Source organism: Dipteris shenzhenensis, chromosome 17, assembly GCF_047967505.1.
Source record: "Dipteris shenzhenensis isolate YYH24624 ecotype China chromosome 17, Dip_SZ_1.0, whole genome shotgun sequence".
Classification (NCBI taxonomy): Eukaryota; Viridiplantae; Streptophyta; class Polypodiopsida; order Gleicheniales; family Dipteridaceae; genus Dipteris; species Dipteris shenzhenensis.
In genome coordinates, this window is record NC_141612.1 from 34044924 (window position 1) to 34068242 (window position 23319).

Below are 23319 nucleotides of genomic sequence, written 5' to 3' on the forward strand. Positions count from 1 at the left end.
AATAGCATGGAAAGGATAGAGGTAGATCAAGAATGCCAAGCAATTGTAGTTGAATTGCTAGAAATAGTTGATGCTCAAGTAATTACTCGATCAAAAGGGGTAGTGACAATATTCGAAGACATAGAGCTAGCTCGAGTATGGAAAGTGTTCAAGAGTATGCAAGTCAGTCTAACTTTTACCAAGCTGATGCAAATAGCTCCATAATGTCACGACTTTTTTTCTTAGTAGAATAAGGAATCCATCAAGCAACCCAAGGAAGTGCAAACTCCTATGATTGATACACTAATTGTGGTGACAAAGAAGTCCAATCATCACTATTAAGATTAAGAAGTAGACTATACCAGGTGTAATAGTGGATGAAGGATCATATGTGAACATCCCATGTCTTTCGGTCCCTCCTATCTGAGAGGTTGCTATTGCATGTCTGTTGTGCCATGCTGTGATGTGGGGCTTATGCTTGTGTTAGTCCGTATGACAGTAGAGCTAGGACCTGTGCTAGGTACTGTGTTGAGATGTAAGGGCGATGGTGGTTGAGGAGTGGAAGAGAAAAATTCCAAGCCACATCCATACCATTGGGTATCTATCCGAGATCACTCTATAGCTAGGGCTTCTTGCATGTGTTGTAGTTCTAGTTCCAACTTCTTTCCAACCTAAAGTACTTGGAGCCCATTGGCCTCTACAATTAAGCACTCCGCTTTCTCCTTTTGGAGAGTTTCTTTCATCTTTTGTTTTTTTTATTGGGCAAAAAAAGTAGTTGGTTTTTATAATATGTCAAGAGACTGATAATCACATAAAGTTCCAATTACAACTGGTTCCATCGGTACATCTGAGAAACCAAAATAGAAAGGCTAGAAAGTAAGGCAAATGGACTGACATGGAAAGCAAAACCAATAGACCTTTAGTCTATAACTGATGTATGATCTTCATTTGCTCTCCTTTTTTCTATTTTGGTTGCTTTCATCTTTTAGAGTCTCATGTGGGACTGTAATAAGTTGAAGTTGTGTCATAGAAAAATATCTTGCCCTCATTGAAGAATGTTTTTGGCAGCTACTATTAGAGCCATAATGGAGTCCATGAAAGCCATCTCCTTGCTTGCAACCTCGTTGTCTTCCATCAGCATTTTTCTATACCCCACTTGTGAAGCATAGTCATTGGAGGTGAAGAACTCCATTACCTGGTGATAGACATTCAGGAGGAATGGGGGTTAGAGAGGCTTTTGACTCAAAGTAGAGGTAGGTCATCAAGGCGGGTTGGGTTCTTGTGGCTCATGTGTGAAATCCATTTTGTCCTCTCTAATCTATGCTCTTGGCACAAGAGCTCATCTATATCCATAGCTTTCTTTAGTTCTTCCTCAGCTTGGAGCCATTCAATGCCTTCTTGTTTTGCTGGAGAAAGTCTTGGCCTTGTTTTTTGATTGCCTCCCTGTGTCTTTGAGCATCCCTTCCTTTTGGAGTTGTGGGCTGCCTTCTTGCAGCCACTTCTCTATGCCCTCTAGTTTTGCTCTTCCCTTCTCTTTGGTGATGGCTTTGTAGGCATGGACCTGGTGGAGGGAGCTACAAGCAAACCCATGTCTCTGTCTGCATCACCATAACCTTCCGAAATTGGATCGTCAATGGATAGATGATGTATGATTGGCATAAGGAACATTGAATTGCTGATCTTTTTGCCATGTATGCAGATATGGACGATTTTAATATAGAAGAAGTTGGCCCAATTTGTGGGTTTGGGCTTGTGAAGGTGAGCCAAGATATTCGGCAGCACCATGCTATGATGCTGTGTTAGCTAACCTACAATAGTAATGTGATGGCATGTGCTACCTGAGCCATAGTGCTACATCCTTAATAAGATTTATGGGTACTCCACCCTATGTATTTGGAATTGTAATTGACTACTATGGCCAAGAACTTGTCCATGACCCGTAGCTTGGGAAATGGTAGTGGGTGTACTGAGAGGTTGGACCATTTTGACCATGAATTGGTAGTAATGATAATCCATTGTTAGTGTGGATTGGTAGTAATGATAATTAACTATCAGTGTGGAGCCAGCTGCTGGTAGTGCACATTGCTCCATTTTATCGATCATCGAATTCTACCACCTGATAGAAAGAAAGGTGGCAAGGGAATCAACGGTGACCGTCTCAATAGTACCACTGAATAGATGTAGGGTACCACTTTCAGGTCTTGCAGCACTTGGTAGGTTGCAGCATTGTGATAGTAGAGTTGGTCATCCTTGTAGGGTAACACTTTTGGGTCTTGGATGCACTTGATAGGCTATGGCATTGTGATAGTAGAGTTGGTAATCCTTGTCATCATTGCATTTAAAATGTGAATGGATAACCACTCCTTGTGCCATTCAAGCCAGTCTTGCTTGTGAGCTGAAAATGAGGAACCTGGTCTTCATGCTCTAAAAGGTTTCGGATGACGATAATGTCTAGGTTGCGGCACTTGTAGATAGTGCGAGTGGTCGAGTGCTATACTAAAGACTTGGGCTCCTAGGTAGCTTGTTGAGTGTATTGTTCTTGATCCATTTGGTTGAGTAGCGGTACAGAGATAGTACGTGAAGATGAAGGGGGTGGTAGAGCGAGGGACAATAGGTGATACTCACCGGTGAATTTTTCAATGGAAAAGAGGTTGTGGATGCTAATTGAGTGTGAAGAGGTGGTGAACATGTAGTGTGATGGCGGGCAGAAGGGATTTCAAGGGCTTTTGGAGGCTGTGGGAATCTGAAAGAAATTTTGGCAGAGTTTCGATACAAGAGCAAGTGAGGTTTTGCAAAATGAGGCTAGTTGTTTATATAGGGGAGCTATTAAAGCAATGGCTCATCTTTGGAAGTAGCAGTAATGCAACATTAATAAAGCAGTGGGTAAGCATTATTATAGCAATGGTTATCTTTATTAAAGCAATGATTGGCATTAATGGGATGGCGTGTCACTACGTTAGAGGTGGGCGCATTATTAGTAAGTAGTGAGTGACATTAATATGGCAGCAACTAGCTTTAATTTTAGTGCAGTAGGTGTTGAGTCATTGCATTATCAGTATAGCAACGATTGAGTCAGTCATTGTATTATTAGTCACTACATTATTTTTATAGGAGTGACTCAATTTTGGGGGGCCTTGTTTAGGAATTTGACTGCTTTACTAACTTCTCTGAACTTCACCTAAGTGTGTGCCAACACATGTGAAGTTGTACGGATGATGCAGCAGTGGAGTTCAAAGTATTATGATGTGACTCTGGTAGTGTGTTGGTGAGTGAGTGACTTGGTGAATGGAGTGTGAGCGACCTAGTGGAGCCTAGTCACTGGAGCCTAGTCACCTTGTGGGCATGGACTAACCCATATGGCATGGAGGCATTAGGACATAGCATAGACTCATTTTTACTAGAAGATGATGTAACATGAACCAAACCCTATTCTCACCTATGACATTGAACCTAGACCCCATGCATGGACGGCAGACCAAAAACCTTAAGATTGAGAATACCTTGCATCTCTCTAGGTAGTATACTTGTTAGTGCACCTATAAAGACTGTTCAACAAGCCTACAAAAGTGGTGCCGCATGTTTGTTGCTTCCTTCTTCAACTCATTGTAGCAATTCCTAAAGCTCAACATAAACTTGGGAAATCCATCGAGATACAGACTTTGTGAGGGAGTTGGCATTTTTGTCTCATGGTTGTAGTGCAAGAACAATGCTAGGTTCTTGTGGGTCTATCATCTTTTTAGTGATGATAGGTGCTTGTGAGTCTACCATGTTTGGTATTGTTGTTGAAGCAGAAAGCAAGGATGAGATTCAGGGGGCACACTTCAGAGGCCAGCGGGCCTTGACTTTCCCTTTGAGTGTGGCAGGTCCTTGTGTTGCTATCCCATTTCTAGGAACAGGTTCTTGTGTAACTATCGTAACTACTCCTATCCCCACTGATTCCCATAGCATGATCACACAAGGGTACAAGGGAGAGTCCCGTGGTCTTATATTTTACATATTCGCCTATGAGCTTTGTAGGTTCTTGTGTATCTACCTCTTTTTTCGAGGTAGGTTCTTATGGCACTACTGTGGCCTTTACCCCTCGCAAATGATGTAGGGAATTGCATGGTACACATCGGAGACTTGCATGTTCAGGGGTAAAGATTCCTTGCCAACAATAATGGGTTCTCTTGAAATTGAAGAAGCAAAGAAAAGCATGGGTTTTAACCCTCGTGCCAGACAAGCATTCTAGCTTTTCATTGAAAGAAAAAAAGGTATGACACAATTCAATGCTGTTATCGAGTTGTGTCATAAGTTTCATATTGTTTCATTTTTAAAAAGGTAACATATGACACAATTCAATGTTGTTATCGAGTTGTATGATAAGTTTCACATAAATGCCCCCTCTAAAACATAAGAATTATGACAACCTCGATAACAATATCAAGTTGTGTCATCATGGCACCCCAAAAAAACTTTTTTTCCCTTTTTTTTCCAATGATGATGCAACTCCATGCTGCTATTGAGTTGTCATTATTTCATGTTTTGGTGGGGGAGTGAGGCATTGGGAGGGCAAGGTAGAGGAGGGGAGGATGGTTGACTTTTTTTAAAGATTTTTTCTTTTGATCTTATGACACAACTTGATTTTAGCATCGAGTTATTTCATATTTTAATGATAAAATAATGAGAGGATTTACAAATTTTAAAGGTTGAGCAAGCTCACTTGACGCAACACTCTATGGTGCCATAACGACCTTGTACGTCCTTAAAAGCTACTGACAAATAGCTGGATAGATGGAGATCTATCAGTGCAGAGTCTCCAACTAATCATTGGTCATCACCAAATCATGTGTGATCAAGTTACTCAGGGGGATCACTCATTATATGTAACCCTATCACGTGAGTTCAACAGAAGGATATTTTTTATTTCTAAAATTTACAAAAATAAATATACAAAAGGGACTATTTAAAATAGTTTTGGAAAAAATTTACAGATTTGTATAGAAAAGGGATACATTTTATTAATGAAAAATTTACAGATAAGGGATTTTAGAAATATGCCTTGAATGCACGTGGTATAGAGGGTTAATACATAGTGACCCCCTCGAGTTAAGTTAGTAGAAGGTTTCTATGCAAGTAGTTGATCAAGTGCATATGAATGAAGAATCAGCAAATGAAGAAAATAATTATCATCATGGTGTTATCAAGTTTATATCATAATTACAAAAATATATTTCATGTTAATTTCCTTTGAAATAAGTTTCTATCCCATCGACAATGATGGAATCTCGGAGGGTGCACTACTAAGAAACCCTATGTATGACATCCATTCTTTAGGTGTATTGAAAACCTTTTAACTAAAATATTTTTCCCAATAAAACTACCCCTCTTTACTTATGGACTGATGGAATTTTTTCTAAAGTTGAATTATAGAACCCCTCCTATAACCCTGTTAAATTTTTCCTAAAAGTTAAATTTTGAATGCACATAATACACTAAAATTCTATGCGGTGGAACCCCCCAGGATGGAATCCTAGCCTATTTTTGTTGATGTAAAATATTGATTGTAATCTCTAGGTCCTCCTCTCGCGTCCGACTTGATCTTGCACCTTTTCTTAGATCTTTGTGATGTGGCTTCCTCAGCGTCTGCTTTGTCCTAACCCTAGGCTTCTCATGTGGTAGCATGAGCATAGGAACTATGTCCATGATGGGTTGTAGAATAGGGACATTGTATAGTCTCAACGGTGATTCACGTGTTGGGATCTTGAAGGAATGCCAATGGAGCCTCCACTCCAAGCTACTCCTTGTGAGAGAAATGCAAAGCATGAGCCATCCGCATGTGTCACTCAAGTGGCTCCCGAATTGTTGCAATGTGTTTCCATGAGAGAAAGAGGGAAGGGGGAGAAGGGAGAAGAGAGGCGAGAAGGGAGGGAAAAGGAGAAGGGAAGAGGAGAGTGATTTCCCCAATGAACATAATGGGCACAATAGAGTGTTGGCCTGCCTCTAAGACAAGGGAATTCCTTAGTGGGATGATTTCTAGTGCATACCCCACACCATATGTTATCTCTTTGTGGAAATAGATGGGGGTTGCTAGGAGCATCTTTTGGTGCTTCTATGTTCCATTGTTGGCTCAGCTTGTTTAATAGATCTGTGGTCAACTCTTCCATGTCGAGCACCTTGGGCATCATGCTTGCATCCTTAGTTGCTTTTGAGGTTGAAGCCTATGCTATTTGAGACATATCAGAGGAGCTTAAGGATTTATCCTTTTGGGGCTTCTCCCTCATGTTATCCCCTAGGCATATTGCCATCTTGCTACATAGCACAAATGATGTGGGATTCATAGCAAACAAATGATCATGCAGCTTAGCATCTCGTAGCCCTATGAGGAAGCATCGCAGAAGTTGCTCATCACTCATCCTCTCGTGGGGTTCACATTGCAAGTTTAGATGTTAAATCCTGGTGATGTAGTCTCTTAAGGATTCAGTGTCCTTTTACTTCACCTCAAAAAGCTGGTTAAGCAAGCTCCACTTCGGACCACTGGGGGCAAACCCCCCAATGAAAGATCTACATAATGTGTCCCAATTTATTTTCTCCTCAGGGTTTAAGGCTATAAACCATTGTCCAGCCTTGCCATCAAGACTCAAGCTAAAAACATTAACCTTGTCAAGATCCCCAATATCACCAAAGGTCTCACAGATTTGTTCAAATCTCTGAACATGGGAGACTGGGTCTCCTTCTCCTACAAACTTGGTGATTAGCTTGGAGATCATGACATGATTTCTCCTTGAGGGATTGTTATACCTTCCTAGAATCATTGGTGGTGGAGTCGTGAACCCCCTTCCTAGTGCTTGCGCTAGGATTCTTGTTGCTTCATTTGTAAGGACTGTTTGCGATACAGGAGGAGGTTGTGGAATGGTGGGCTCTGACCTAAACATTGGTGGTCTTGATGAAGGGTTCCATGGATTAGATGGCACAAGGTTGGGATGGGAGGATCCAAGCCCACTAGGCATTTGCATTGTGACTTGGGTCGAGTTGGGATTAACAGGTTGGTCTCAAGGTCCTCTAGTGAGTGGAATGCTCCCTGCAAGCATAGGACTATAAGGGGGCACTTGTTGGGTAGGGAATATCTCCCATGTTTTGCTGCCAAGGAGACATCATAGGGGCTTCTGAGGTGGAGGTCTTAATTGTGAGCCTTCAAGGTTACTCCTCTACCCCCTTTGCTCTAGGATTTGGGACCCTTGTGAGAGTGTGGGTCCAAATCCATCCCCATAAGATTGTCTATCATCAAAGAATTGGTACAATGGGGTTGATTGCCATTAGGTATCGTGGGACTTGGTTCCCTAAGTATTTCTTTTGACATCAGTGGTTGGGCCAGCACTTGAGGCTCTAACATTGCCCTAGTCTGCTGTCCAACAAATAGGTTTAGCCACTCTACTGGGTCTATCAATCCAAACCTTCCCATGGTATCGCAAAAGGTTTCCCTTAATGTAGCTCCTGCTATAGATGGGTAGGAGAATAGAGATCAATGGGGATGGAGCTTAGAGCCACTAAGGCTCTAACATTGGAGGGTTCACCCATGTCTCCATCCTAATTCAAGGTTTTTTTTGAGCTGAATAATTCACTAGGTGGTGGTTCTTACAATGAGTGAGAACCGACTTTTGAGCTCATTGACCCTGAGGATGCCAAGCTAGGTATGGAGGTCAAGAAGATGGTATTTGAGGCATTGTCTTTAGGCTCAAGGTGAGATTGTAGGACTCTTCTTGATCTCAAGGTCATGTGTTCATTAGCACAGTGGAGGCCGTAATTCTAGGTTGAGTCTATCTCAACATGGGGCCAAGGTATGGGGGCAGTGCCCTAGCAATCTTTTTTGCAAAATGGGGTTTATTTCAATGCAATTTGCTTTTAAATTTTATCATTTCTTGATGCTCAAGGTCCCAATTTGTGTTCCTAGAGCTATCGCTATGATTGTGGGGATAGGATTATGGCAACGATCCCTAGGAATAGGGCTATGGTGACCACCTATGGGGATAGAGCTAAGGCAACGACTGGCGGGATAGCCTTATAGCACTAGGTTAACACATGTTTGACCGACGGGATAGCTGACTGACAGTAATTAATTAGGGCGACGGGTTAGCTGTACAAGTCATGGGCATATGGTAAAGTCGATGGGTCAATGCAAGTTTGATCGGCAGGATAGCACTAAGGCGACAGACATGGGGATAGTGCTAAGGTGACGACTTGTGGGGATAGGAACGCACAGTGTCGTCAAGTGGTTTTTGATGATTATTGACAAATTTGGTGTTTCTATTCAAGTTTTTTTGTGATGGGGGGAAGCTAAACTACCTAGTCTACCTACTCAATGCAAAAAACAAGAAAGAAAAACAACATTTGAATGCAAAATGAGAGATTTCTTGAAGAGGTGGCTGTCCACACTCAAAACCACTTCGATTTTCAGCTTGATTCCTTATTCTTGGTTGTTTTTTGTGAGTTTTGGCATCATACACTCCTTAGCAATCTTAGAAACTACCTTCCTATCATTTCAAAATAGTAACAAACCTCAAAAACAAGCTTCCCATACTAAAAAATGATTACCAATAAAAAATGATAGTTTTTTTTCTTTTCCGTTCAAACTCGCATTTCCTTCCTCATTCCTCTCCTAAAACTCCACTAACAAAGATCCAAGTTAAGCTTGAAGCAATGTGCAATAGGTAGATTATGAAAGAGAGCAAATGCAATGCAAAAGCATACCTTGAACTCCTCGGTAGCGGTGCCAAAGATGTGGTCTCAACAGTGACTCACATGTCGTGGGGATCCTGAAGGAGTGCTAATGGAGCCTCCACTCCAAGATACTCCTTGAGAAAGCAAGGCAAAGCACGAGCCATCTGCATGTGTCACTCAAGTAGCTCGCAAATTATTGCAATACGTTTCCACAAGAGAAAGAGGGAAGGGGGAGAAGGGAGAAGAGAGGGGAGAAGGGAGGGAGAAGGAGAAGGGAAGAGAAGAGTGAAGGGGGATGGAGTGGCAAACACAAAGGCACTACAAGGGAAATAAGAGAACACCCAAATACACTCTTGGAAGAGAAGAGCGAGCTTGTATTCCAAACTTGTGCATACAACAATGAAGACCAAAGTCAACCCTTTAGCCTTTTATACAAGTCAACTTTTGAAGGGAGGGCCAACCCTAATCTCTTTATACCACTCTCTCTTCTCATTCTTTTAACCATCCTCTTGGGCCCATCTAGCTCCAAGACACAATCCTAGCTCTATCGACTTGCCACTGTCCATCAAATTGCATCACTAACCAGCGGTGGCATATTGTTAACCAATCAATTAACAGACAGGGATGATGGTACACTTTTGGACAGTCTAATTTTTACGAATCCTTTCCTCACCCTCTCCGAAAGCTTCTCGATATCAGGGAGATTCTCAAAAACATCTTTCTCATTTGGAGGAGATCCGGGGGTCCTCTCATGGGGAGGGGTGGTCTATCTCTTACGAGGAGGGGAAGTGTGCTGCTCTTGGTCATGGGGAGGAGATCTTAGAGTAGCTCTGTCATCACGACGATCAATGGAGGGCGTCCCATGTTGCTCCTATTCATAAAAATTTCTGGAGCCCTCCTATGAGTTGGGGGTTGGCTCACGGGATTTTGGGGAGGGCTCAAGTTCTTAGGACTTGGGGGAGGGCTCACAGGGAGGGGAAGGCTCACGAGACTTGGGGGGGGGCTCACAAGAGTCTGGAGAGGGCTCACGGGACTTGGGGAGGCCTCATGGGAGTCAAGGGAGGGCTCACGCGACTTAAGGGAGGGTTCACGATCTTGGGAGCTGGGGGAGGGATCACAAGAGTTGGGGGAGGATTGACGGGAGATAGGGGTGGTATCATGGGAGCAATGAAGGGAGGTGCCATCGAACCCGGAGCGGTTCATGTGCACAGATGCCATGGAGGTCTTGGAGATGGAGGAAGAAGGTTGGAGGTAGTGTCCTGTGGGCCTAGTAGTGCTCTTGACTTGTGCCATCGAATAATGAGAGTTAGGTCTTTAAAAACGTTTTATATAGGCCCATTGTCTTTTTTAGACCCCTTTCAATTATGATCAGGGTTCCACCCTGCCCCCTCCACCCCCACTCCAACCCCCCCCTCCCTCCCCCGATCCCTCCCTCCCCCCCCCTTCTCTTCCCCCTCCCTCACCCTACACCCACCTTCCCCAATCTCCCTACCCCCCACATCCCCTTCCCACCCCATTCCAAAGGCTATCCCACCACACGTTCCAAAGGCTACCCCACCACACCTCACGTAGACCCCGAACTCAAAGAGTGAGTACACAAATTGTGGTCAAAATGTGCAGGATATTCATTTCATAAGTGCATAAAATTACACCATAGCTTTTGTTTCTGGTTGGTGGGCCCATTTGCTCCCTTGTCTCACTCTACCTTGCAACTAACGTGTGACTCCTCGACTCCTTATGGATGCTTTCCAAGCACTATGCCTTCTATTCTTTGATATAATTTGAACTATTTTTGCAAGTTCTAATGCCTTTGCCTTTTCAGACTTCAAAGTCGTACCTCCTAGTAAACATCTAAAACACCAATCGAACATCTCATGCATTGCATTGCTAAGAGTGGCACCACCACCATGTCTTGAGTTCTTGAACTAGGATGACTTGGCTCTATAGTGTGACTTCTCCATGCTTTGTGTATTCCAAATGGACAAAGGGACCCAATTCTATACAAACCAAGGTCTATGTGCATAGAGAATATGATGCAAACATGACAAACATCATTTTAGCAAGAATTTTTTAAAATAAAGCAAGTACTTAAAATATTATGATGGTGACAAGATTACCGTGTAATGTATAATGTGGGACTCCCTACATGCTTTCACCATTAATTGCATAAACTCTTTCACAACCATCCTGAACCTTTCCTAATACATCTCATCGAAGTGGCCCTGGCAAAGCAATTTTATCAATGCATCTACCTTTGTCCATACTTTAGCTCTCAAAGTTGCTACTTGAGGATGTGAAGCCTTATTGGTCATGCATTCACACAATGCTTTCTAGTATTCCCAACCCAAGGTACTTTGAGACAATGTATGTTTGTCTTTGTTGAGATTGTGGTGGTTAGATAGGAATCTCCTTGCCTTCGCTCCACCCATGGGTCCACTTTGACAGGAAGATTCTGTGTTGCCCCATACATTTTCTTGTCCTCCTTAAGTTTGACATGTCCTCCATGGAATCCCATCTCTGACAGCAACTTCTCAGCTTCTGTAATGCACCATGCGGATACTTCTTATGGAATTGAATTCCAAGCATAAACAAGATGCAAATACAACAACGTATCAAGTATGTGTAGTTTTGCATGTAAAGTACATATGTGTACTCTCTCTAGTGGGATGGGCAAGATGAGATCCCACTTTGGATCCATCTTGTCGCATTGGGAGCTTGCATTTGGCTACAAGAGAGAATGCCATTCTCCCATTGTAATCCATCCTTTTGCTTACATTGAGAACACATGCAACAAAGGCATGAGAACATTGCATTTGCCTCTGCATCATAACCATGCAAGCACTTGAGGGTTTTCAAGTCAAAAGCTAGATGCCATTCAAATCGAAGTGTTCCATGGCCATCTACTATCATTGTTTGCCCTTCCTCTTGTCTTTGGATAGTTGATGGGATTCCTGTTTTGTTTTGAACCCACTTCAATATCTCATGGCACTCTTTCAGAGTCTCAAATGTGGCAAGCCCCCATATATCTTTCTCTGATGTAACTGAGAAATCTTGCTCTACTTCCTCATCCCCTTGAACAAAGGCTAAGGCTTTGTTCATAGCGTAGATGCTCACTCTCTCTAGCTTGTGTTCTTTCACCAATTGACTCTTCATCTATTTTGATGAGAAATATGAGCTTGCCATTGCATTCTATACAACAAAAGAGAGAAAGAGTTCGGATAAACACAATATAGGGAATGAACTAAGTAAAGTGCAATGCTGTAATGGATTTCCTCTTACCAGCTTCTCTCATGCCATAGAATTTGACCATTGCTTATTAGTTTCTTAACATCTAAGTAGACATTGTTGAAAGCATTCGTCTCAAAGGTTTGCAAACCAAATTTCTTCTTACTCTTTCAAGTCATTGTGCCCCTTATGCAATGGTACCCTCCAAGCATTTCTCTTACACGTTGGTTTGTTTCTTGCTCAATGCATGCCTCATAGACCAAGGTACCGGTAGTGGCACTATAGACTTCTTATACTTTCCTAGAATAGTAGACTTGAAAATGATGTGGAAGTTTCACGACTTACACCAGTAGTATCACAAGGTGCAAGCATCTCCTTTGTATCTACAATGTCCTTGAAGTCCTTCCTCACCTCTTCAACAACTTGCATACATAGGCATTTGCATCTTGGGTCCCTTAGTATCCCAATGACATCTCTTGACTTCGATAAACTAGATAGAGCATATGAACAGTCCATATCATCCCCCTCCAATCTTCGCATCACATCTTTCATAAAGTTCCTAAACAAGAACACGAGAAAAATGTAGTCACAAACTGTGTAACACAAAAGAGTGTAATTTCATTGGAACATTGGATAACCAACCTTGTAGCTCAGATGTTCCTCTTTCTAGCACCACTAGTAGGTGCCAATGCATCCATGTTATGTAAATACCTTCTTTTCCTATCCTTCAATCCCAGAGGTGTTTCTTTCATCTTTTGCACTCGTTTGTTTGTCTTCTCTCGTTCCTTCTCTATAGCCTGTTGAACTTGATTATATATATATCTTTCCATGTTTTGGTTTCAGGTAGCTTACAGAGTAATCTTGCAATTTCTATCGCATAAATTTGTGCATTTCAACAATGGTGCTATTTCCTAATTGTGCTAGCTGCTTTGCTTGGTCTTTGCATACCTTGCTTGCTTGCATAGCCATTGTGTGAGCATTATTCAACTGATTGCAATAACCAAGCAACCTAGCATGTCCATTTTCAACAAACTGAACTAGCTCATGCATTGTATGAAAAGGAGAGCTCTTTTGGTAGGCAAGAGCTAAAGGATATAAGGATCCTTCTACCCAAAGGTCAAGATGCTTCTTTCCTTGCAAAAAAGGACTGTGGATCTCAGAAGCTCTCCTCAATCCTAGACCACATGTACTTGCATATTCATTCTTCAACTCTAAGTGAACCTGGTACTTGTTGGAGACAACTTGGAATGGTGCCTCAATGGTGCCATGAGTAAAGGAGTGTAGAGGAGGTGTAGAGAAGGAGCAGGTGTGGAGAAGCAGACGTGAAGGAGTAGCACATAGGAACGAGGCAGGAAGAAGGAGGGCAAGGAGGAGGAGGAGGAGGGATGGAGGGGGAGGACCAGCAGGCATGGAGGAGGAGGGAAGGGGGTAGGACCAACAAGTGCAGAGGGGGAGGAGGAGCAGGCATGGAGGAGGGAGAGGTAAGGAAGGAGGAGGACTAGGTGGGAAGGGGGAGGAGGGAGTGAGGAGGGGGAGGAAGGGAGGGGGGAGGAGGAGGGAGGGAGGGAGGAGAGAGAAGGAGGGAGGAAATTCAAAATTCAAATTTGTTTGCTCCCACCTAGGAGTAAGAGGTGGGTAAGAGGTGCAAGAGGTATAAGAGGTGGGCTAGGTGGGGGGGTTAGGAATTTTTTGGCCCTACCATGGCCCTTTCATTAGGACTAAATCCATTTCTTAATCCATTCCTTATGAGGCCCTTTTGAGACCCCATTTCTTCCCTGATGTTATATTTTGCATGGTTTTAGAGCATGCCCTTAAAAGTGATTGTTCCCAAAATGGTTGCATCCATTAGCCTAAAACAATGCTTGATCTTTTAATTATGCATCAATGTTCTTGTTTTGATGCATCGATAGTCCAAGAGAGATATAATGTATTCCTAATTTGGGTGCATTGATACTCTACGTAAGACACTTTGAAGCTTGAAATGTACTCTAGGGAATGGTCCATGCTCTTATTTGTATGAAGCTAAGGAAATCCCTTGTATATGAGGTGCCCATATAAGAAAACTCTTTTATTCTCTGGAAAAAAAAAACTCTTTCAATATGTCATATCTACATGCATGTTCTTGTATATGGAAGGACTCCCCTTATATGCAATACATCTCTACTCTAAAAATTTGTTTCCTTACATGAATATGATTAACGTATATGAATTGCTACTATAAGAAAATCATTTTTAATATATTATCATTACATGCATTTTCTTGTATATGAAAAGGCTTCCCTTGTATAGAGACTATAATATATCTTTCTTCTTAAAATATTGTCTCTTAAACGCATGTCATTGATGTGGAATCAAGAGAGAATCCTCGTGGGAGATATAGGTGGGATTACATTGTCCTTTTGTTTTTGCTTCGATGCATCCATAATCCATGCAAGATAATGCTTTGGAAAATTTATCCATTTTTAGCTTCTTTGGGTGCTTTGATAGACATGGGAAGATAAGAGCTAGGAAAAACTCTTTGTAGGGTTATGGGAGAATGCGTGGTTTTTCATGTCTAAGATTTAAGCTTTTTTAAAGCTTGTGGGCCGGTGGACCTTTGTTCAATGTATGGATGTATTATATGAGGTATATTTAATATATTCATGCAAGGGGCTCCACTCCCCCATTTAAATCCTCTCTTCCCTCTCCCTAATTAATGGGCCCCTTGGATCCATTCATTATCTCTACCTTTTTCTCTCGAATGATTCCTCGGTGCCTCCTCCCTTCATTGTTTAATGGAGGGTTCTTTGTTATTATTAAGGCTACTTTGCTCGGGGCCTTAGTCCCTATGTGTGTGTGAGTCCAAGCATTGTTTGAAGGTTGGCTTACAAACAATGTCAATATTTACAGAACAAGGGGGAGAAACTCACGATGATATCATAGTCACTAGGGGGCATTCTTCTTAGGGGAAAAATTAATTGGTCAAATGAAATGTGTCCGTCTTTGTCAAATAAAGTGCAGGCTTTTTCTCGTGCTCATCATCTATGATCTATTTTAATATCCTTGGTTTCTCCTCAAGAAGCAATGTAACGATGTCCCCAATAATCAATGTCTCAGCTACAATAACTAAATTGTAGTATGTACACCTTTTAAGGGTTGCTCCTGCCTTTGAATTTCACTGCACCGATCCTCCAACCACTAACGATAATTAATTTGTAATTTGAACGCTCATCACGATGATGCACCACCGTCGCCCATTCGATTTCTTTCGACTTCTATTAGCATTTCATGTCCTTCTCGCCCTCGGCAACGCCTCTACTCCATGTACTCACGGTACGTGCACTTGTCTCCATTCTTGGGAATTCTGATCCAGGTTACGGTCGATCCTCAACATAAGCTCTTGCTGTTCTTAACTTCTTTCTGTAACCGATCGAGAGCTGTTGCATGTGCTTGCATCTTCGTTATTCGAGTTGTTGCATGTTCCTCCATCTTGGTTATTTGAATTCTTGCATTTGCCACTATGTTCTGATACTAAGGATTGCTGCACAAAGTTTCTCAAGTTTTTAGCTGGTGCTCTCATTGCTCCATTTTCCTGTAGTTGCAGCTTAATGCCGTGGGACTTGCAGCTTTGTCTCCATGCATTCTTGGGTTCTAAACGTTGCGGCAGATCATTCATTGTTCAATATAAGCTCTTGATGTTCTTTCTGTAATCGATCCAGAGTTATTGCATGTGGGTTCTAGAGGTTTCGGCGGCGTCTTTGTTTATTAATATAAGCTCTTGATGGTCTTTCTGTAATTGATGGAGACTTGTTGCAGCTGCCTTCATCTTAGAGTTGTTGCATTTGCCTTTATGTTGTGGTACTAGCACAAATTTTCTCAAGTTTTTAGGTGCTGGCATTGCTGCGTTTGCCAGTAGTTGCAGCTTAATGCCCGTATTGGTTTCATTCCCCCTAAACTTCAGTACCTGCTTCCTTAAAATGACATGCTGATCCCCATTCTTCATCCTGTCTGCAAGATACCGAGCCCGCGACTTGTGGCCGCTTTCATACTCTGCAAATTGCCGACACTTGCTATCGGCTCTCCCAAGCCAACAATCTTTCCATGTCAGATTTTCGAAAGTTGAATCCGCTGATCCAATGCGAAAATCTACAAGTGGGACAGAACGTCTGCGTGGGTCTCGCTGCTCTTGCCGATCAAGGATGTAGTAAAAGCCTTGCCACGAAAGTTTTTCGCACATACATCGGTTTTTCTCACAACGGTGTGCGATTCACAGATCTTCCTATATACAGCGACCTGGAATTTCACTTCATTCTTAGCTTCGCAATCGATGCTGCTTCGTCAGGCGGACGCTTCCATTCTACAAACGGCAACTTCAGAATCTATTGGGACGCTGCAACCTTATCGCCGAGCGCCATCCAAGCCATTAGGGCTCAGCACAAAAATGTTAAGGTAATGGTATGCCTTGGGGGAGATTCTATAGGTCAGAACCAGAATGTAGAATTCACGGCAGAGAGCGTCTCATCCTGGGTCGGAAACGCTGTCGCTTCCCTGGAAACCATCATAAAGCAATACAATCTGGACGGTATCGATATCGATTACGAGCACTTCACTTCCTCGCCGGCTGTGTTTGCAGCTTGCATTGGTCAGCTAGTCACCGAGCTGAAACAGCGTAAGGTCATCACAGTTGCATCCATTGCTCCGTTTGAACACGTTCAGAGCCCCTACGCCGCGCTCTGGAAAACGCACGGCAACCTCATCGACTACGTGAATTACCAATTCTACACTCTCGATCCGGATGCAAGCGTGGCGGCTATCATACAATTCTACGAGAAGCAGGCAGCAACCGTGTACAAAGGGGGCACTCTTCTCCTGAGCTTGAGCACGGATAATGGGCGCCAATATCGTGGATTCACCCCCAAAAACATGCTCAATGCGTATTCTCAGCTGCAGAGATCATCAAAAAACCCGCCAGGGATGTTTATTTGGTCTGCCGATACCTCAGTTGCATCCAAGTTCCAGTATGAGAGGCAAGCGCAAGGTCTGATTTCAGCAGGTTAAGGACTGGCTTGTGCTTCGACCAAATTTTTGTGGAGGGGATCGTCTGCAGATATGAGCTCCACCCATAAATGCCTCAAGCTATTTCAGCTGATTATTTTCGCTTGGTGAGATCTTGAGTCTCTCAAGATGGGCTTTACTTCATCAGCAGTTTGTTGGATGAGGCTGAAGTCGATCAAAGAATATCGAACAAGAAAAGTTTCAATTGGAAAGAACAGTTAACCTATGGGATTGCATGGTATTATATGTTGAGTATGTATGTATGTACATATGTATATACATAGGTGGCATGGGGAGGTGCTTGATTTTGATTTCTTCATTGACATATGCACACGATACTCCATTCATCTTAACTACGTAGTTTATTCCCTCAAATCCCATCCTAGATTAGTCCATGTGCACCTAAATATCTCCTTTCATTTGAAAGAATTCTATTCTAAATCCAAAATATGCACACTATGAGCTGAAGAGAAGATCAACCGGATATCATCCTCCAATGATAGAGATACAATTGAAGTTTTGTATGTAGATATTCTTATAGTGACAAGTAGCAATGAATAATCCATCTCTATTTGACGAATTAAACATGAAAGACCTTGGACTCATGCACTACTATGTACTACCTTGGACTCATGCAATATACTATATAGGCATAGAATTTTGGATAGATAGAGAAATAGGACTCTCTTGACTAATAGGCACATCTCTGTTAAAGAATGGGTTTTTGATAAGCTCCCACATGGGATGGACCACCTAGACTTTGCACTCTTCTTTTATTTCTTTAGTTGGACAAGTTTGTGGCATATGTGGTTGATACTATGCTTGCATACTTATGTAAAAGTTGGTATTAAAGCCATATAAAAGGGCTCCTAGTGTGGTAGCTAAAGTGAAGCCACTTGTTGGAGAATGACACGGCTGTACATTAGATGAGGGTACTCCTAGCTATGATGTGGCTTGGAGTTTCTAAGGAAGAAAACTTAAAATAAATTTAAAAATATATCTCTATTACGAAAAAAGAAAAAGAAAGCACATTCACAAGTGAACATGAATAAAGAACTCCAATAGAGTAGAATATGAACGTGTTTTTGCCAGGCTAAATGGTTTTCATCGCATCAAGGTCTACTATTCCTCTGTACAACACAAGTAAACTTGATTTACAAAATTCCATTGGTCCATCCATTCAATAAGCTTTGCCTACAAAATTCTTTTGTTGTCATCTTTATTTAATATAGCCATCAATTATCAAGGTTGTGTTTTGCCACCTTCTTAAGCCTATGGGTGATCATGATCCATTGGAATTGTTTATAACAGATATCAGTGCAAGAACAATAACTAGAAAATGTTCAGGCTAGAATTGCAAATTTTAAACTTTAATCAATTGAAAACTTGCGATGTGTGTGTGGTTTTGCAAATTTAAAGCTCTCATTAATTGAAAACTTGGATGCACACCATGAGCTGCAAAATTATGGGAAGGCCTATCAAGTGTCTTGAAGCTTTGGTAGGCTTTGTACTAAAGCTAAAGACCTCCTCAATGTCTTTCAATCGATGGACTAGCCATTGTAAAAAATCTTGAAGCAATAAATGCATTCTTAATTTCAACATCCCCCCATACTCAAACCCTCCTTTTCAACTACCTTTAGAAGCTTTAATAGACTACCCATTTGTCCTCTTCTCTATTGCACACTTAGCCTCATCCTCTCCCCTTCACCTATCCCTATCATGATCAACAAACATATCTAAATATAGGGTGCGAAATGGCATGCACATAAGAGCAGTGTTTGTATACACAAGTCTCCAGATTGTTCCCATTGCAAGGCATGTCTATCGAACATTTCACCACCATGAAAATTGTTGTGAGAAACATTTAACAACAATTAGGGAGTGCAAGAGCTGAAAAGTCCGATGGCAGAACTTGACTAATCTCCTCCATAGAATTACATGGTGAGCATACATTTAACAAAAATTAAAGCCCACCACTCGAGAAAGACTCAAGGAGGCATGGAAACATTGATGTAGCAAGAAAAGTATTATAATCTGAAATGATATCATAAAAACAAAACAACAACTTGCTTGACTAAGAAATGGGAGTTGATCAATTTTGGTATGTGCTTTCCTCCATTTGCTATTGTTGAATGGATTCAACTTGAGCAAGAATCCTATAGCACCCCTTTAATTCAACTAGAACAAGAAAGAAGCACGAGGGAATCATGGTACACAAACAAGGCATTATTATGAACATGGTACACCCCTCCATGGACATGCCTCAAGAGACATAATCATGATTGATTTGCATTCAATGGTCTACATTGATCAAATTAAATCCAGGGTCCCATGTTCTTTCAATGGTCATAACCACTATATTTTGTTAATGTTTGAATATGTATGTATGTATGTATGTGTATATGTATGTGTATGTGTATATGTATATGTATATGTATATGTATATATGTATATGTATATGTATGTGTTTGTATATGTATATGCATATGTATATGTATATGTATTTGTATTTGTATTTGTATTTGTATTTGTATTGGTATATGCATATGTATATGTATATGTATATGTATATGTATATGTATATGTATATGTATTTGTATTTGTATTTGTATATGCATATGTCTATGTGTTTGTCTATGTGTATGTCTATGTGTATGTATATGTATATGTATAAGTATATGTACATGTATATGCATATGCATATGTATATGTATATGTACATATGTATATGTAAATGTGTGTGTGTGTGTGTGTGTGTGTGTGTGTGTGTATGTATATGTATATGTATATGTATATGTATATGTATGTGTATGTGTATGTGTATGTGTATGTATATGTATATGTATATGTATTTGTGTTGGTATATGTATATGTATATGTATTTGTATTTGTATATGAATATGTCTATGTGTATGTATATGTAAGTGTGTGTGTGTGTGTGTGTGTGTAGAGAGAGAGAGAGAGAGAGATGCATGCATACACACACACACAGACACATGAGCACACACATTCACACACGCACACATATAGTATTGCCATGGCCTACTACCGACCCTCAGTTTGCAAAGCCTTGGTGAAAGGAGTTGTAGGGTGGTGAGCCAAGCCAAACGTGCCTCCAACCTCCCAAGGGTGAGGTCTCCAGAGGGACTCTAGTCCCTACTATCTACCTTTGCAGATCTCCCACTTGACCTCTAGCTACTACTGCTTTATGGATCTCCCACTTGAACTCTAGCTGTTGCTACTCTATATATCTCCCACTTGGCCTCTAGCTGCTTCAGTTGTGAGGTTTGGTGGTAGTCTATAGGCAGTCCAACCATGACTTTAGTTCTTGTTTGACCTAGATCCACAAGGTTTGGTGGTGGTAGAAGCGACTTGCAGTCGCAATCAAGCCTTCTTTCTAAGAGGACATACATGCAAGGCATGCACTACGGTGACTCTTCGCTTCCAAAATCAATTTGGATAATCACCATAGCATGCCGTAGCATAACAGCAATTAACTTTCAAACTATTCGTGCAGGTGAGGTTTCGTGGCAAAATCAGTTGATAGGTAGATGATCGGTCATCAAAAAAACCCTCTTGCTACTGTAATTAATTTTTTTCCAAGTTTTGAGTTAAAAAACCCTTCCTTTCGAATGCCATCATTATATGAACCATACAATCAATTTAGAATAGAATTGCCAAAATAATATTTCATATGAAAGAATTTACGAAGCTTGCTTAAATACATTAATAAAAAAAGTAACTTTAAATACAAAAAGAACAAGGTTACAGCAGAAGCCCGAGTATCCAAGCCTTTTACACCAATTATTTGAGGAGTGAGGAGCTATACCTACGAGATACCTGCTAGCCAACCAAACAACAACCTTTGTTAGAACAAATAGATTATTGTGTGGGTGACCAGTATCTAAGCATCCCCCACACACTTGTTATCATTGTCACAAATAATGAATATTAAAAACATGATTACTCTAGGCAAAAATAATAAAAAAAGACAATTACTCAGCAATTGGAACACCTATATAGTCCAGAAGTGAGTTTCCTTTATAGGATAAGTGGGTGATCATCAAATTTTATAAAATGTTATAGACATCTAACCAAATAACCAGAGATAAAAAAATTTCTTTCAACTTGATCTCCATACAAAAAAATGTAAATCCTAGTACTAATATACAGTCTTTGACATATGTGAAATATATATATCCTCATAAAGTAGGTTGTGTACATTAAAGCAAAGTCTAGTCATCCTAACTCTGATATCCGCTCATAACAGTCTGCTGTGTACAATTCCGATAGGGCCCACATGCAAATCCCTAAGGGAGTGGGGTAGCCAAGTTAGAAGGAAAATTTGTGCATAGTGAGAAAGCTGGTCGGTCATTTTTGTATAATAAACGCAGCAAACCTTAGTTGAGAATTTGGAAAAGAAGGGCGAAAACGTCACTCGGTGGGATAGTCATACATAGTTTCACCGACTGAGATTTGATGATTTCTGAGGATTTTGCAATTTTTGTTCATAGCCTATCAAGAACTACAAGGGATGAGATTAGGGTGGCTCAAAACATCCGGCATCTCAATATGGTTGCATAAGTACAAGCAGGAATGAGAAAGTCTATGGGTTTGCAACATAAAGAAGAGAAGTCCATAGCATCTCATACAACAAGAACATAATATTGTAGCCGATAGCCTTGATGCCTAGTACCGGCAAGGTGTTGGAGTTGCAGTTCTATTGGAAAGGTGGACATTGAGTACAAATTAGTGGCTATATTAATCCACAATTAAGATCTTATATTATAAGTGTATTAGTAGGCACAAAACCATCAAATAAATAAAATTACTTAGCTCTTGGTTAAACTCTTAGAGTATATGGTATTAGTCGAATCTATCAAAGTTGGAGAATTCCCTAGCCAATTATTTCTACTTTAATCCTCACAAATAACTCTAAGGTTGATATAATTATGATTTTTAAATGTAATCGAACAAAGGACTAGGTTAAGAGCCATATAGTCGTAACATCAAGCAAATATTAGAGGCATATAGTTGCATCATTAGACCAACAATAGCTGCCTATAGGAGAGGTGAACTCTAAACAATGCTTATTTGAGAATGTTAGTAACTTTATTTGTGATTGAGTATAGTTGTGTGTGTATAAGCTAGAGTACATAGTATGAGTGTATCCTCAGTGTATGTGAGTATGTGTGCATGTGTATGATTAAATACTTGTGTCAACTAGCCAGCATGTGTGTGTGTGTGTATGTGTGCGCACGCGCGCGTGCATGCGAGACACACACACACACACAAAGAGAGAGAGAGAGAGAGAGAGAGAGAGAGAGAGAGAGAGAGAGAGGAATATGGCTAATATCAACAAACAAGAGTGAAACCAAGAGAAAGAGAGGAACTAAATAAATGAAAATGTGGCTCTAACAACTAGATAAGATATGCATATACTATCCCCCTATCGATATATTAACTTTTCTCATTTTAACTATCCCCCTATATTAATGCCCTCATACATTATCTCATTTTAACTATCCCCTATATTAATGCCCTCATGCTCTCACCTGAGAGAGAGAGAGAGAGAGAGAGAGGATTGCATGAAACCGCCACTAATGATCAATGCTACCACAAATACACAAATAGAGTTTTGTATCTTGTAATTGTGAGAAGGTTTTTTTCATAGAAAAGAACTTCGATTTATTCTTGAAAAAACTAGCGATACAAATCAGTTGTTTGTGTGGTGATGATCATGGAAGAAAAGAGCAAGAAAAAACTAGCTATCATCCAATGAAACCAACTCATTGTCTAGGAAACATCTAGAACAAAGGCTAACAACTAGGATGGGGGAGTATACAACTAGCAAATGCCTGACTCTGTGAAAATGTAAAAGACACCTACATGTCAAGCCTTGTAGAAACACGCTTACCTCTCAAATATTAGTAAATATCTAATTGCCAAAAACTTTGAGATTAGAGAGAGAGAGAGACAGACAAAAAACCAAGAGAGAGAGAGAGAGATATTCACACAAAACCACATTTAGCAACAACAGGGACAAATCATTATGAGCATCTTGGTATGGAATTGAGACCATATGCTTGAGCTTAGAATCAGGCTAAGCCTTGAGTCATATAGAGAGTTCAAGTGTCGGCCTTAGCAGCTCTTGATTAGAGAATTTACTACTCAGTAGATCACCTTCCTTGACAACTTCTTTACTATTTGGGTGATAAATGTATCATATTTTGCCTTGCTCACCATAGCATCACTAAATGTCTAGTAGCCTGACACCTCCTATTTACATTTGAAAGTATGATGCATGAGTATTCTCCATCTGAAAGTACGCATCGGATTCCTCAGTGATGCCATATATCTCTAAGAACTATAACAAATGCTAAA

The 23319-nt window shown here is 40.9% G+C and overlaps 1 pseudogene; it reads left to right on the top strand.

The window, feature by feature from the left end:
- The first annotated feature begins 15981 nt into the window (after positions 1–15981).
- On the top strand, positions 15982–16938 carry LOC147892020 (chitinase 2 pseudogene; annotated as a pseudogene).
- Positions 16939–23319: the final 6381 nt, after the last annotated feature.